The following is a 17,361-nucleotide window of genomic DNA, read 5'->3' as shown; positions in this document are numbered from 1 at the left end:
AGAGGAGAGAATAGGTTTATTTTAGCTTAGGAGATACATCCTATTATAATGCAGACGGCATGGCAGCAGGAGTCCAAGGCAAGTCAGGCAGCCAGGGATGGATCACATGCCTTCTACACAGAGGAAGGGGAACGATGGACAAAGAGAGGATAGGAAGTGGGGCCAGGATATAAAACCTCAAAGCCTGCTTCTAGGGATGTACTTCCTCTAAAAAGATTCTGCCTTCCTATGGGTGACCATCACCTCCTCAAAGAACACCACCAATACCCAAGTGTTCAAACACATAAGCCTAGGGGGTGGGGTGTGCTTCTCATTCAACCATTACCGTCACCCATCCCACTCCACCCCAATACACAGAGGAAAGAGGGGAGAACATGAAAAGCTATACCATCTGATTAAAAAAAAAAAGACTAAAAACCTGTAAGAACAATCAATACCGTCATTGTAAAAGGATAAAGGAGTCAATACAGAAAGACAACAGTAATAATTGTTAACATGGATACACCGGATATCAGAGCACTTGAATACATACAGCCAATTTTAGAGCTCTAAAGGGAGACAAAGGAAGCAACACAACAGAAGCTGATTTCACCACCCTGCCTTAGACAAGGGGCAGAAAATCAGCAAGGAACCGGCAGTGCTAAGCTGTCCAACTAGGCGTTTGTAAGAACGTGCACACACTCAGCCCTGTTTTTGACCCCGTTACACCAGTCCCATCACTAGTAGGGTGGATGGGCAAAATCATATAGATGGCTTTTCTGCAGAGATCCAAAACCATTCATGCAGGTGTGAGAAAGACTCGCCTGAGCCATGAGGCCACAGTTCTCTGTTGTTGCTCACTGTAGGCCCCTGACCACGGGTTATTCGGGTTGTAAGTTCTTCCCTGCCTAATAAGAGCACGGGAGACTCAGAGTACCCAACGGGAGGCAGTTTATTTTACAACTTTGGAAATCCCTGCGTCAGCCCTGAAGGGGAAGCACACAGAGTACAGAGACAGGGTTTGAAACCTGATCGCAGGCCCTTCCTCTCTTTCCTCTTTGGCTGAGTAAATAGAAAGATAACAATTGTATGCATCATATCTGTTTTATCCTCCCCTTGCCATTTTATGCCCAAAAAACCTGTGTGGGTTCACCTCTACATTTTAAACCCTGTTTATTTTAACGCTTATCAGGTGCATGACCTTGTCACATCTGCAATTCATTAGGTGAGCTGTTAGTGATTTGTGACTCTCAACCTCTGTCTTAGGTGGTGGGGTGACTTAGCAGAGTTGGGTGTGGGGAAGGAATAGCCAGACCAACAGACTCTAGCAGAGGTCAGAGTTTTAGCTGTATTTGAACCTACGAATGCTCCAGGCACTTTGGAAAACCAGCCATCAGATTTCACTTCTGCAGATGCTATGGTAACCTTCCAATTTCAGGCGCTAACTCCAGGAGGCTTTTTAACAGACTCTGTCGACCCCAGAGGGTTCTTTGTAGTAGGAGGTGGACAGACAGACTTTCCTCTCCAATCCTGTTCAGTCAGCACACTGAGGGTGTCTACCATGTGCAGTGAGTCCCCGCAACCTCTCTCTGCTCACAGTCAGACTAAACTGAATACTGAAGCCCGGCTTCATGACACAAACGAGCTACCGTACCCTTCTCCTATCTCGAATTGCTCCCAGATGATTAGAAACTAATCCCATTTCCTTTCCTCACTCTCTGTCTTAACAATTGGGAAAACGAAAAACGCTTACAGCATCCACGCAACCACTTGAGGTTGGATGTGAGTCTACAGATCTCAGATATGGAGTTGGGTCTGGTGATACGGGTCTGGATCTAGCTACTCAACTGAGGCAGGAGGATCACAAACTCGAGGCTTGTCTGAGTAGAGTTAGTTCAAGGTCAGCCTGAACAACTTATGGGATCTGATCTCAAAAAAAAAACAAAAAAAAAAAGAAAGAAAAAAAAAGAAAAGAAAAATGAAAAGGAGGGATGTGACCTTATTTGGGTCTTCTCACTGAGATGAACCTCTTCTAGAAACTCTTTCACAGACATGCCCGGAGGAGGCTTGTTTCCCAGGCAAGTCTAGAGCCTGTCAAGTTGACGGCATTAACTGTTATAGGTAGGAAATTCTTGCTGGCTAATAGGACCTCTGTTGTCCATTTCTACGTATGGTTTTGCAGGCCCCTCCATGGCTTTAGGATGGTTAATCTTGACATCAACTTGAGTAGATTGAGAGCCACCCAGATGATTAGTTCAGTGTACCTCTAGGGCTGTCTGTGAGAGTGTTTCCAGAGACAAACAGATCACGAAGGCTCAGCCCTAATCAATCGCTGAATCCCTTGATGAATTTGTACTACAATGGCATTAGCAGAATGGTAGGAAATAGGAGGAAGTAGGCTTATGGAGGCGTGTCCTTGCAGGGACAGCTTCTCTTGACCTCTTCCTGTATTCATCTCTATTTCTGGCTGGTAGGATGTGAGCCGTGCTGCTCTTCCACACCCTCTCCACCGTGGTGGATTGACACCTCTGAAACCACAAGCCCAAACCCATCTATTTTCTACTTTAAGTTGTTTACATTGGATATCTGCTCACGGCTCCGAGTAAAGTACGCAATAGAGGCTTGCATTTCCCCCTCCTTATACACGTGCACAGAAATTATTCAGGAGTCTAGAGAGATGGCTGAATGGGTGAAGTGCTCGCTGTGCAAATATGAGAACCGGAGTTCACACGCCAAGAACCCATGTAAAAGCCAGATGCAGTAACGTGTGCCTGTCAGCCTACCAGCCCTCTGGAGAGATGAGAAGTGGAGATAGGTGACTCCCCAGAGGCTCATGGGACAGGCAGTCTGTACATGCAGTGACAAACCACAAAAGGCAAGGACCAGCATTTGGGATTGTCCGCTAGTCTCCACATGCAGATCCGCCCGCATTCACACATTCATGTACATGCAGACAGGCAGGCATGTGTGTGCATGCACACACCACACACACACACACACACACACACACACACACTGGATCAGGCTGCCTGGGAACACTTTCCAGGTCAGATAGATAGCTGCCTCTTCCCTTTAACTAAATAAAGGACACTCTCTTCAAAGGACAAGGAGGCGAGCCCATCTGGTTTCCTTGACGGCAGTGGGCAGGCAAGATCCAGCTAAGTCCCAAACCTTAGCCATGCAGACAGCCAGCACATACCTCCCCAGGATCTACATCTGGCTGCCAAATGTATCTTACTCTGGCCACCCACGTACCCTGCATCCAATAGCAGCCATCTTCCCGTTCTCCTTGCTGCACAAAGAGAGCAATTGCCACAAGCAGGGCCATTGTTCCTTTGGCATGGGCATCAAAAGCCCAGGCCAGCTCCCCTTTATCTGTCAGCTGCTATTTACAGGGAAAAGGGAAGAAAAGAAGCAAACCGATGGATTCCTTGGAAGGAATAATCTGTGGACGTGGGAGGTTCACCACAGCCCTGAGTTAATGCGACTCCTTTAAATTTTTTTTCTGACCTTCATAGATCATTCTTTAAAAAAAATTATCGATTTTTATTGAACTCTACATTTTTCTCTGCTCCCCTCCCTGCCTCTCCCCTCCCCTTCAACCCTCTCCCAAGGTCCCCAAGCTCCCAATTTACTCAGATCTTGTCTTTTTCTACTTCGCATGTAGATTAGATATATGTATGTCTCTCCTAGGGTCCTCATTGTTGTCTAGGTTCTCTGGGATTGTGATTTTTAGGCTGGTTTTCTTTGCTTTATGTTTAAAAACCACTTATGAGAGAGTACACATGATAATTGTCTTTCTGGGTCTGGGTTACCTCACTCAAAATGATGTTTTCTAGCTCCATACATTCGCCTGCAAAATTTAAGATGTTATTTTTTTCTGCTGTGTAGTACTCCATTGTGTAAATGTACCACATTTTCTTTATCCATTCTTTGGTTGAGGGGCATTTACGTTGTTTCCAGTTTCTGGTTATGACAAACAATGCTGCTATGAATATAGTTGAGCACATGTCCTAGTGGCATGATTGAGCATCCTTTGGATATATACCCAAAAGTGGTATTACTGGGTCTTGAGGAAGGTTGTTTCCTAATTTTCTGAGGAATCACCACACTGACATTCAAAGGGGTTGTACCAGCTTGCATTCCCACCAGCAATGCAGAAGTGTTTCCTTTACAACACAACCTCTCCAGCATAGGTTGTCATCAGTGTTTTTATCTTGGCCATTCTTACAGGTGTAAGATGGAATCCTCAGAGTTAACACAACTCCTTTAATTTTTTTTAAGAAAAAAGATTTATTTTAAAGTGTGTGTGTGTGTGTGTGTGTGTGTGTGTGTGCGCGCGCACGCGCATGCACCCTGAGTCCAGAGGTGTCAGAGCCTCTGGAACTAAGTTAAAGGTGAGTGTGAGCTAGCTGGCATGGGTGCTAGGATCTATACTCGGGTTCTCTGAAAGAGCTGTATGCACACTTAAGCTATGAGCCTTCTCTCCAACTGTGACATGCTTCTAATAACAGTTTGTAATGCTGCTTACCATGATGAACTCTACAACCAATTCCAGAATATCATGACGCCTGCTTCTACTGGGAGTCTTTTCCTTATATAGAGCTGCTGGGAATTGACTTGTTTCTGCCTGCCTATGTAGATTAAGATTTTGGGGGTAGGGTGGAAGGCAGGTTATTCCACTGACCTTAACTTTTTCTCTCTGCAGATGTATTAAAACTACTTCGTCTTATCTTCAGGCATTCTCAAAAACCTCTTTTGCAAAGTCCCAGGCATATTTCTCCTAACCCCAGATGTATCTCATGCTACCAATAGGGTTATACTCTCAAAACTTTCATGGCTGATAGAGAAATAACTTGGCAGTCAAGAGCCCTTACTGCTCTTACAGCGGATCCAAGTTCAGTTTATAGTTTCCACTTAGGGTGGTTCACAATTATCTGTAACTAGTTCCAAGGATCCAACACTCTCTTCTGGCCTCTGTAGACACACGCACGCATGCATGCACGCTTGCACACATGCACACATGCATGCATGCATGAATGCATGCACACATACCATACATGAATGCTTGTGTAAGTAAAATGTTTAATTTAAAAGCAAAAAAAAAAAAAGAACTCTTTCAAGCGTCAGTCAGATATGGTGGCATATGCTGTTAAACCCAGCACTCTAGAGATTAAAGGAAGAAGATCCTGAGTTCCAAGCCAGCCTGGGCTGCATAGAGAGATCATGCCTCAAAACAAAACAAACCAACCAACCCCCATTAAACACTATTGACCTCTGCACATTCTTGTGCTTGGAGTTGACCAGGTTGGTCTATGGAAAGCTGGTTTCTTCTACTTTCACGCCTGTGTGGTGTAAGGATGTTAAAATCCATCAACCCATTTGTCAGGGGTTTCACTGTGACCTAGTAAGCATTCTTAGGCAGGAGCGCTTTACCACTGACTGTAAAACATGTGTATGTGTGTTCATGTGTGTAATGTATGCACATGTGTGTGGGTGCACACTACCCTGTGCAGAGGCCAGAGGAGGATGTTGGGTGTTCTGTTCTTATTCCCTTGAGACAGGGTAACTTGCTGATCCTGAGCTAGGCTGGAGGTCAACACACCCCAGAAATGGGGTTACAGGTACACAGGTCGCCATGCCCTGCTCTTTATGTAGATGTTGGGGGTTTGAACTCAAGTCTTTGTGCTTGCAAAGCAAGTGCGTTTACCCACTGAGCCATATCCTGAGGCCCACTGCTGTTTTTTAGGATTGCTGGTGGGAAATCGTAACAAAAACAGGTGAATTTTCATCTGTTTCTAAGACAACACTTTCAGGAATTATTTCTGTGGTTTATCCCTTTGGGTCTTTATTTTTAAAAGTTTATTATTATGTATCAATTACACATAATAATGGGTTTTATTGCAACATTTCCACACATGTGTATGATTATTTTGATCGTATTCATTCCATTAATTACCCTGTCATGTCCTTCTCCCACTCCCGCTGACACCCTTCTTCTTCCTAGTCACCCTTCCATTTTCATGGGGATTTTTTTTAAAGTGCATTACTTGTATCTGCTTTGGTGTGTGTGTGTGTCCCAGTGATTTTTTACTGAAGTTGCTTGCAGGTGAGGTGTTATTAGAGGAACAGGGAATACAATGCTGAAGAAAGGGTCTATCAGCCTATTTCTTTGGTTTTTCAAGAAACGATTTCTCTGTGCAGCCTTGAGTGTCCTACAACTCACTCTGTAGGCCAGGCTAACAAGAGATCCACCTGCCTCTGCCTCCTGAGTGCTGGGATTAAAGGTGTGTGCCACCACATCCAGGTTCTTTTAAGATTTTTTTTTTTTTTTTTAGTGGGGATGGAGAGATAGATCAGCCATTAAATGCTAGGCTCACAACCAAAAAAAAAAAAAAAAGGAAAATTTAGTGTGTGTGTGTGTGTGTGTGTGTGTGTGTGTATGTGTGTGTGAGGAAGCATGCACACAGAGGTCAAAGGACAACTTTGAAAAAGTGGGTTCTGTCTTGTTTTTGCCACTGCGCTGTGTATTTGAGTTTCTGGCTGATTCTTCTGTCTCGTAAAGCTGTAGGACCTTCAGCAGTTAGCTGTGAGATGTCTGAAGGGGGTGCTGGGAACTGAACCCGCCTGCTCAGAGAGAGCAGCAAGTGTTATCACCTGCCGAGCCATCTCTTCCGCCCTCTCCATCATTTTCATGTCTATTTCCTAGTGTGATCCTGATATCCTCCAGCACGTTTCTTGGTCTCAGCTTCATGATATCCTTGACTTTTTGTATCTTTTCTCTCTTTCTCAAACCAGGTCTGGTTTCCCTTGGCTCTTGGATTATACAGTTTCCATCCCTTCTAGTGGACAAAATAGCAAAACAAAACAGCAAAACCCTTAGAAAATCTTCCCCAAGATCTGTCCTTATGGCTTAGAGTCTCTTGACACGCATTTCTGCTGAAGGTCCTAGAGCTTTAAGAAGAGAGGAGAAATGCAGAGCCAGAAATATGTCGCTCAGTGAAGTGTTTGCATTGTTAGTGTAAGAGCAGAGTCTGAACCCCAGCTGATGTGGTGGTGCTATGTTTGGAATCCTTGCACTGGGATGGAGAGAGAGGCAGATTCCTGGGGTTGCCAGCCAGCCTAGTTTAAAAGGTGAACCACAGACCAGTGGGAGATCTTGACACAGAAATTAAGGCGGAGCCTGCAAGGTAGTTAGGTGGGAAAGTGTGGTAGTTTGAATGTAATTGGCCCCATAATCTCACAGGGAGGGGCACTATCAGGAGGTGTGGCTTTGTTGGAAGAAGTGTGTCACTGTGGAGGTGGACTTTGAGGTTTCCTTCCTATGGCCCAGTGTCTTAGTTAATTACCTATTGCCTGTAAGATGTAGGCTTCTCATCTCATCTCCAGCACCTTGTCTGCCTGCACACCGCCATGTCCCACCATGATTACACTGGACTGAACCTCTGAACTGTAAGCTGCCATTCCAGTTAAATGTTTTCCTTTATAAGAGTTGCCATGGTCATGGTGTCTCTTCACAGTAATTGGAACTCTAACTAAGACAGTAGGGATGCTTGCTGGGCAAGCCTAGTTGACTTAAGTTTGACTCCCTGAACCCATGTAAAGGTAGAAGGAGAGAACTGACTCCATATGTCCATGACATGTGTGCCCCTTTCACATTTTGTGTGTGTGTGTATACATGCACATACATGCATACACTTAAACAAACCGTGCAGAACAGGAAGCAAAATGAACAGTTCTTCCTGAGGTTGACTTCTGGTTTTCACACTCCTCTGCACCACCAGACTGATACACCCCCTAGATACACACCCATTCTCGTATACCAGGGAGAGAGAGTCAGGTAGACGGACAGATGGACAGAGAGACATATATATATATATATATATATATATATATATATATATATATATGGTGGGTGGGTAGGTAGGTAGATAGATAGATAGATAGACAGACAGACAGACAGATGATAGAAGATGCTAGAGTTTTCTGTGACTCTGCCCCACCCCACATAAGCGTTAATGCAGAGAAAGTGCTCAGTGATTGAACAGTTTACTGAAGAGAAGAAGGCAGGCATTAAAATGGAATTTGGTAGAGGGAGTATAGGGCCAGGCTTACATAAGATACTTCTTTTTTTTTTTTTTTTGGTTTTTCGAGACAGGGTTTCTCTGTGGCTTTGGAGCCTGTCCTGGAACTTGCTCTGTAGACCAGGCTGGTCTCGAACTCACAGAGATCCACCTGCCTCTGCCTCCCGAGTGCTGGGATTAAAGGCGTGCGCCACCATCGCCTGGCTTTATAAGATCCTTCTAACAATACAAGTAGCTTGTCTCTCCCAGGACAGAAACCGACTGAAACACGATGGCTCTGAGCTGAGGTATGTCAGGAAGCCTAATAAATTTGATGTTTCCCTTCACCTGACCGTGATCCTAAAGAATATTCGGTGCTCTCCCCACCCCCTCACACACACTCAGAGAATACCCCGGGACTTCCGTTTCTGAAAAGATTCAGCAATGATCTATTTTAGGTGCTGCTAAGCAATTTAAATAGGAGGCTACCGAGTTGTCTTTTTCTTTTTCTACTTTTTTCCCTTTTTCCTTTTCTTTTGGAAGGTGGGGGGAGACAGGACCTCATGAAGCCTGGCCTTGAACTTGCTATATGGTCAAGGATGGCCTTGAATTCCTTAACCTCCTGCCTATATCTGTTAAGTGCTGGACTATAGGTATATGGTACCGTGTCAGGTTTGTGTGGTGCAGGGATGAAGCTTGGGCCTTTGTGTACGTCAGGCAAGCACTCTACTAATTATGTCTCACCCCCAGACCCTGATTGTCATTTTCTATCTTCTTACCCTGCCTCTCTCTGAAATTGTATTCCTTATTAGGGTTTATTAATTTCTTAAATTTCATTTTGGAACCCAAGGCGGCCTGGAAATTGCTAGGTAGCCCATGATGACCTTAAACTCTTCGTCTACCTGCCTCAACTGCCCAAGCCCTGGGATCATTCATAGATGTACATAGCCGTGTCTGGCTAAGAATCTACTGCTTGGATTTAAGCTTCTTACAGCTGTCCATCATTTCTAGAGTTACATAGTCTGGTAGAGATATAATGTGAACCCCAGTGTAATTTAAACTTTCTGGGAGCTGTGTGACGTGTTAGCATCCATAACTTCTGAGTGCAAAAGGAGACGGGCAATTGTGGCGAGGAAAACTAAAATTCCCAGGGGTGGTTGCTTTTGACTTTGATGTAAAGATCAAGCTCATTTCACAAAGGTGATTATTCCTTACTTCGTAAAGAAAGGTAGCACCGAGACAGGACACAGATGGCTTGGCCTTAATACATCAATTACAGGAGCGCATGACCTGGGGTAGATCTCTTGGGTCCAGGATAGGCCTTTGATTAGTCAACAGTGCCTGCTGGAGCTAAGCAGACGGAAGGATTCCAAGGCTCAGTCTGAGCTTCTTGGCAAAGAAGTACCTTGCTTGACTAGTCATGTCTGCCCTGGGCACTGCTAGGAGGATTGAACTGAACATTCTGATTTGTTCTGAGACACGGTTTTCCTCTTATCCAAAGAGAGATAAAAATAACAAATCTGTCAGACTAACTGGGACACTGTGAAACTCAAATGGAGGAGGCTGAGAAACTACTTTAAAAAATTCTAGCAACATGCCAGGCAGCGGTGGCACAGACCTTTAATCCCAGCATTTGGGAGGCAGAGGCAGGTGGATCTCTGGGTTTGAGGCCAGCCTGATCTACAAACTGAGTTCCAGGAGGACCAGGGCTACACAAAGAAACCCTATCTCTAAAAACAACCAAACAAAACAAAATAAAACAACATACTAAGGCATAGTTTCTTTGTTGGCTTGTACGATGGATGAATGAACGGATGTGTGCGTGTGTGTATGCATATGTGCCTAATTGAGTTTATATATTTTCTATTTGTTTTTAATTTTAATTTAAACTTGTTCTAGTAAAGCTTCATTTTTCAACTTAACCCAGTCTAGAGTCATACAAGAGACACCTCAGTTGAAGGATTGTGTGCGTGCCTATGAGGAATTGTCTTAGTTGATAATTGATGTCTGAGGGCACAGGCCACTTTGGGTGGCACCATCCTCTGAACAGGTGGTCCTGGGCTGTACAAAAAAGCTAGGTAAAATCTGGCAGTGGTGGTGCACACCTTTAATCCCAGCACTTGGGAGGCAGAGGCAGGTGGATCTCTGAGAGTTTGAGACCACCCTGGTCTACAGAGCGAGTTCCAGTCAAAAAACAAAATCCAATTTTCTTTTAGATATTTTTTTTTGAGGGGGTGATTACAAGGGCAGGGCAGATGCGAGAGGACAGGGAGATAAGTGGTTTCGGAATTCATCATGCAAAATCCACAAAAAAATCAATAAAAGTAAAAAAAAAAAGCTAGCTAAACATGAGCCTTGGAGACAATCAGTAAGCAGCTTTCCTCTATAGTTTCTGCTTCAAGTTTCCTGTCTTAAATTCCTGTCCAAATTTCCTTCAGTGATGAACAACAACCGGGAAGTGTGAACCAAATACATCCTTTCCTCCCCTAAGTTGCCTTTGGTTGGAGTGTTTCATCATAGCAACATAAAGGAAGCCTGGGCAAGCACTGTGTATGTGTGTTTCCATGCCGACATATGTGTGAATACATGCATGCATGTATGGAAGCCTGAGAACAATTCCCTGTGAGGTAGGGTCTCTCATTAGACTGAGAACTACTGATTAGGTTGAGCTGGCTCCACTTCCCACAGCACTGGGATTACAAGGACGTACTTACCACACCAGGCATCTTGGCGTGTGGTCTGGAGACTGAACGTGGGTCCTTGTGCTTAAAAGTCAAATATTTTACCAACAGAGCTACCTCCCAGCCACTTATTTATTTATTTATTTACTTACTTACTGTTAATTATTTATTGTCAGAGTCTTGCTATGTGAATCAGGAGGACCCGGGACGTGTGATCTCAGGTCCCCACGCTTGCAAGTCAAGCACTCTTCTAACTTAGCCACCTCCCAAGCCCCATTGGCCCTCCCCACCTTCAATAGACCTCTTGTGGTCTCACCAGATGTACTTCCTGTCTCTACCTGGGTGTCTTTCGCCGTGTCTCCCTTTCTCCGCAAAGGCTCAACCCACCGCAGAGAATCTGCCATTATTGATTCAGGAAAAGGCTTTGATTCTGCACGCCAGAAGCTGTTCCTCATGAAACTATGACAACTTGGTATTAGCTGCAAATCAATGAACTTTTTAAATGCAGTTGAAGCAACAAAACTGGCCCCGCTGCTAAACCTCGATAAGCCCACCCTGGAACAGCCAAACCTTTATCTTAACAGCCATGTGATCTCCTCTGCTTTGACAGCCCCTTAGCTGCATTGATAAGGATTATACATCTTATAAGGAGCTCTTACCCGCTTGGGAAACATTTCTAAAGTGGATGCAGGAGAGGAAAGGGAGTCTCTTTGAAGGGGAGGCTGGGATAGACAGGTCAGCGTTCTCAAAGAAACCCATTCTCAGCCTTCCTCCTTTTCATACCAGTTATACTTCAGGGACAGAACAGAAAATGGGAACGTGTCAAGGAAGAGTTTAAGCTGTGATGGAGTGCTCTTGGCATGGTTCCCTGGAGAGCGCATTCAGATCTTCATTCTGCCAAGTCGTTCTGGGGAGCCAGCCTCCTTTGCTTTGCTGAGAAGGAAGAGGAGAAGGAGAGGAGGAGGATGAGGAGGAGGACGACGAGGAGGTTAAAATCAATCTCTCTCTCTCTCTCTCTCTCTCTCTCTCTCTGTGTGTGTGTGTGTGTGTGTGTGTGTGTGCTGGAGCATGTGTGCCACAGCATGTGTATGGTCAAAGGACAACATCAAGTTCTCACCTCCCTTTTCGTTGAAGCAGCAGTGTTTTTGGTTCCTTGATGTGTAGCCTAGGCTGCCTGCCTCAGGGAGTTTCCTGCCTCTGCCCCGCATCTCACTGTTGGAGTGCTCTGTTTAGACTTGTGCTTCTGCTTCCCACTTTGGTGTGATTTGTGTGGTTCCAAACTCAGGAGCAAAGGTTTCCGTGCTTGCATTGGCAATGTTTTATGCGCTGAGCCATCTCTACAACCCTCTTGCACACTCTTAAAAAAAACTGTATTATTCATTTATGTGTGTGTGTGTGTGTGTGTGTGTGTATGTGAGGGCACACACACACACATCAGATGATAACTTATAGGAGCTGGTTCTGTCTTTCCACTGTGTAGGTCCTGGGGATTGAACTCAGGTAGTCAGTCTTGGCAACCAAGCGCCTTTACCTGCCGAATCATCCCACCTGCCCATGCTTAGCTTTCATTGATAAAAGTATATAACTGGATCACTTAGATATCTGGAGCTGGCCTGCATAGTTATAGCCCTTTATTTACATAGGCCACTTTTATCTGGCTGTAGATGAGTATGGTGTAACTTGTAATAGCAAGGAAGACAGCTGTCCTGACAATATCCTTGAATCCAAGGATATCATTGGACTGATACCGACCATCTTATACATTATCAACTAGCAGAACAGATCTCCTGCTGGATCTTAGTTGTTGTGCTCCCTCTCCCTCTCCCTCTCCCTCTCTCCTCCTCCTCCTCCTCCTCCTCTTCCCCTCCTCCCCTACTCCTCCTCCTTCTCCTCCTACATCATCATCATTTTGGAGACAGGGTCTCATTTAACCAAGGCTAAGATGACATTGAAGGTCTTGATCCTCCTGCTAGTACTTCCCTAGTGCTGGGGTTAGAGGTATGCACAGCCATGCCCGCTTTATGTAGTACCCGGGGTGGGACCCAGGGCCCTGTGAGTGTTAAGTAAGCACTGGATCAACTGAGCTGCAGTCCCAACCTCCTTGGTAACTGCTTGCTAAGTTGATCCTCTGCTTCTTTAGAGGATCATAACTTCCTTTTATTTTCTTTCTGTGCCACTCTCCCCTTACCCCTTGTCTCTTCCCCTCTCCCTCCCTGCGTCTTCCTCTGTCCTCCTTTTCCTGTCCTCCTTACCCAGGATTGTACCGTGCCCCATTTCACATCTTCTCTTCTCTCCTTTCACCTGGGCTGTTGCTGTGGTAACCAGCTCTGTGGCAGGTGAAACTGGAGAACCCCTGGCTCAGTTGTCCTCCTAGCTTTCACTTTCTGTTCTGGGCTTCTCTGGGGTCACAACTTGGGGATGCCTTCAAAACCTCTGCCACTCAGGCGCAAGCCTCTTGAAAGAGAGCTGTGTGCTGACATCTCAGGGTGCAAACTTTGTCCATGTGGAAAGGGAATGAGTACTGTGTTATTCATGGATCTTCCTTATAGCCAGCTTTCCTGTGGCAACGCTTTGTCTTCCTCCTTCTCCACTACTCCTTTTATTCTTCCTCCTCCTTTTTCTCCTCCTCCTCTGCCCTCCCCCCACTTTGTGTCAGGGTCTCACTATGCAGCCCAGGCTGACCTCAAAGTCTTGATTCTTCTGTCTCCACCTACTGAGTGCCTGGATCACAGGCGTGCACCACAGCAGTGCACAGCTCACGCCTAGCTCTTTATTGTGTTGATAGATTTTAACTTCTTAGCTTAAATCCTACTCTCAGCTTTCCCAGCCTCCCTGGCATTAGTAGGTGGAGAAGGGGAGGTATTGCACACACACATTAAATCTTGGTTTTGTCATTTATGAATGCATTTATTTTAAATGCTTGAAAGCAAGCTATGTACACACAATATATGATGTCATGCTTTTTATTCTTAATATTGTATAACATGCATTTTTCCATTCCATTAAAAATTCTTCACCATGAACATAAAAAAAATCAGCTGAATAGTCCATTTACCTCTCTCTCTCTCTCTCTCTCTCTCTCTCTCTCTCTCTCTCTCGTGTGCGTGTGCGTGTGCGTGTGTGTGTGTGTGTGGTGTATGCCGTGTGTGGGTTCATGTACCTATATGTATGCATGAGGGCCCCAGAGGAACATATCTGGAGCTCTGTTCTGTCGCTTTCCACTTCATCCCTGAATCTGGAACTAGGTTTGTGTCCAAGCAAGCCACGGTGACCCTTCTGTCTATGTGCCCCCATGGTGCTGGGATTATAGGTGTGCGTGTAACTAGCCCTGGTTCTTTACACGGACGCTGAGGATCTGAAACTCAGTTCTTCCAGCTTGTGCAGCTGTGCTCCTACCCACTGAGCTGTGTCACCAACCCTCCCCTTGTTATTTTGATGACAGGCACTTCATGTGGGCCCCCTGCTGGTCTCCAGTGCGTGCCTGAAAAGCCCCTTCTGAAGCCTCTTTGGAAGAACATAGCCTCCTGATAAACCTACCAGGGTAAGGTAGCTAAAAATCTCACCCCCGAAAGACAGAGTGTTATGTTGATGGATGGAGCTCCGCCGTGTTGTCCACTTGAACACTGACAGATTCCCACCCAAATCAATTATGTCTTTTTGGCATTGTTGGATTTGAGCTGCTCTGTTTGACAGCCATTAGCCAACAGTTGAACTGGGGCTTAAGGTGTTTCATGTTGTAAAGTGTCTCCTACGGTGAACTCATCCATCTTTCTGTTAATGCTGGTGGGAGGGCCGTCATCTCACGCATCTCAATGTAGCCTAGTTGGTAGAGTGCTCACCTAGCATGCACAAAGCCCTGGGTTCAATCCCCATCGTGACATAAACTGGCCATGGTGGTACATACCTATAATCACAGTTCTTGGGAAGTGGAGGCAGGAGAATTGCAAGTTCAAGTCCATCCTCAGCTACATAACGACTTTGGAGTCACGCTGGGCTACAGGAGAGCCTATCTTAAATATATAGATCAGAATTAATTTGCCTCACATGTAAAAGTCAAGATGCGGTAGGTCTCAGAAAGCCCGGCTTCATTCTGTTTAAAAATGGAATTTTTATCATGCTTAAGATCCTTCCTAGCCTTCCTGGTTCTGCCGGGGTGTAAGGATTCTGATTTTAGATGATGTAATCATTTGTGTTCTTGCTAAGATGGCAAGCAAGACAGTCTTGGTGCACAGAATCAAAGGCTGATGATGGATTGTAAGCATATAAGGTCTTATTAGCAAGTAACTGCTGAAAGAAATGCCTCACACCCAACCAAGCGGAGTATAAGCTTGTATTTGTGTGTAAATGGCACTTGTAGCTGTATAGCTCTTTAGAGGAGATGCTTGCACGAGAGGATCAGGGCCCTGGCTCCATGAGAAGAAGGACGATGACAATTCGGAGACCAAATCCAATATGTTAATGAGTCTGTAATCTTTGGGGGATGACAAGAACTTCTTTATTTATAGCAGCTCAATTTATTATAATTATTGACACACATATTTATAAAGTAATGCATTTCACTGTGATATTAACATGCATATTATATATAATATATACCCAGACATGTATATATTATATATAATCTCCATGTAGATATCACAGTGAAATACATTACTTTGTATGTAATATATATACACAGATATATTTATATATGTTATGATATATATATATATATACACACACACACACACACAGACATACACACACACACATCTCATGGTTTGATCAAATCCTGCTCCTCTTCTGTCTTGTTTTTGTCTCTATTCCTTTTCTAATAGTCCCTGTTCTATTCAGTAAGCTTTTAGTGGTAGTGGTGTTTTGGAGGTACAGAGTCTGACTGATTTGAAGAACTGCTTTGTGTAGCATTTTGGTAAAGGTTGGGGATTTGTCTTACAGATAATGACATGTGTTGTGAGGCATTTCCTATACCTTAGAGGATTTGGAAGGGATTTCTGAAACCTGGAGAGACTATTTTAGTGCTATAAAAACTCAGTAGACCAACTGTCTGAGTTGGCAGTAGTCATTGTTTTATAATTCCTCACAGAAGTCATGTGACAGGGAGATCTGCTACTAAACTCATTGATCCCAAGTCTACTTCTATGAAAAGTCAAACGTGGGGGACAGAGAATTGGCTCGGTGGGCAAAAGCACTTGTTGACAAACCTGGTGACCCTTGGGACCCATATGGTGGAAGGAGAGAACTGATTCCTTCAAGGTGTCCTGGGCCCTCCACATGTGTACTCTGGCAAGTACATTGCCACCCTTCACCCCCACCCCCCCTGCCAAATACATAAGCAATAGTTAAAAAAAAACCACAATATTTACCAAAAGAAATTTTAGCTTTCTCTGTGTTCGTTTATGATGCTATCTGCATACACATACTTGGTATTCAAATAAAAAGGCCAGGTGAGCATTCTCACTGCGTAGATGTGTTGATGAATAGGGTTATGTCGCATCTGCCACTAATGGAATAGTTGTGATTTTCTTTACTTTGAATCATTTTTAACCCTTTGGGTCTCAGAAGTTTATAAAAACTTAAAACTTCAAAACTATATTTTGAAGGCTGAGTATTAATATCATATGCTACCATACCTATTTTATGGGCTGCTGGGATCAAACCCAAGAGTTTGCATATGCTAGGCAAGTGCTCTCCCAACTGAGCCTCATCCACAGTCCATAGGTAGCTCGTTTTATTGGTAAACTTTAATGGAGGGATGGGTCATACATGCATGAGCTGAGGGCAAGAGGTGGGAGATTCCAGGAATGGGTTGGGATGAGTTTTTAGAATAGGGTCTGCTTGTTTTTCTGTCCTTATATGGAATTTCAGGATGTATCATGGCATCAAATAAATGATGGAAGTAGCCAAATTTACAAGGCTAATGACATAATGTCACCTTTATAATAAGCAAAATATAGTCAACTGCCATCTTGGCCAACCATGTTGATCCCTGTTGGTTTTGGGTGGTATTTACTGTTTGAATATGATGTCGTGTGTCCTGATAGAATCAACCATTTTCTCCCTTTTCTTTCTTTCTTTACTTTGTGGAGAAGGGGTGGACAAGGTTTCGTGTAGCCAGAAACTTTACACTTGCTAAGTAGGAAAGTGTCTTAGATACTTGTCTGCTGCATTAAATACTGTGACCAAGGCAACTTAGAAAGGGTTTGCTTGGGGCTTAGGATTTCGGAAGGTTAGAGTCCATGATCATCGTGATGAGGAGTACAGCAACAGGTAGTTAGGCATGATGTTGAAGCAGTAGCTGAGAGCTCACATCTTGAGACATAACTACCAGGCTAGTGAGAGTCTTTTAAAACATAGAAGCCCACCCCCAGTGAGACACCTCCTCCAGCGAGGCCACACCTCCTAATCCTTCACAAACAGTTCCACCATTTGGGGATCAAGTGTTCAAATATATGAGCCTCATTCAAACCACCATACCAAGGATGACTTCGAAGTCCTGACCCTCCTGCCTCCACCACCTCCTGAGTGTTGGAATGGTAACCACATCCAACCTCATCACAACACCTGGCTTGTAATAATACCCTTTTACTTACTTACTTACTTCTTAAAGGTACCTAGAATATGGAGTTCTCTGGATTGGA

Source organism: Microtus oregoni, unplaced genomic scaffold, assembly GCF_018167655.1.
Source record: "Microtus oregoni isolate MIOR12 unplaced genomic scaffold, Mior012 000003F_ref0000135, whole genome shotgun sequence".
NCBI lineage: Eukaryota > Metazoa > Chordata > Mammalia > Rodentia > Cricetidae > Microtus > Microtus oregoni.
The sequence above is the reverse complement of the archived record's forward strand: the minus strand, read 5'-3'. Positions refer to the sequence as shown.